This window comes from Apaloderma vittatum, unplaced genomic scaffold (assembly GCF_000703405.1).
Source record: "Apaloderma vittatum isolate BGI_N311 unplaced genomic scaffold, ASM70340v1 scaffold37343, whole genome shotgun sequence".
NCBI lineage: Eukaryota > Metazoa > Chordata > Aves > Trogoniformes > Trogonidae > Apaloderma > Apaloderma vittatum.
Genome location: NW_009707128.1, coordinates 3353 through 3856, shown reverse-complemented (window position 1 = coordinate 3856; position 504 = coordinate 3353).

Here is a 504-nt window from a genome sequence, read left to right as displayed (position 1 = left end):
TCTCTAAGGTCCCTTCCAACCTAACACATTCGAGGATTCTATGATTCTCAGCATCCTCAGCCCTCTCTAAGGGGTGACAAACCTTCCTCTTGCCTCTCTCTTCTCTGCCGTTGCGCTGCAGTACACGACAACCTCCTAAGAGCGCAGTTGGGGGCTGGACAGACAACGTGAGGCATCCCAATGCTGAGATTCAGTCAGAGATTTACCTTAACGCATTGAGAACATGAAATTCCTGGTGCTGAAGAGCTCCTGTCTTATTTGCCTACAACTAACTCCCATCCTATGGAAAGATCACGGAGGTGGGCGTCAGGTTTTGAAGGGTTAAGTCGACTGGAACAAAACTATCCCTGTGGTTGAGAATGATGGCATCTGAGTTCTTTTCTGTCCTCTAACTCAACTAGAAAGAAATCCGGTCTGCCCAGCCCACACCCTCACACCCGCAGGATCCCCTTACGTGTGGTGGAAACGACGACTTCGGTGGGGAGGCTGCGACAGAGATCCCCG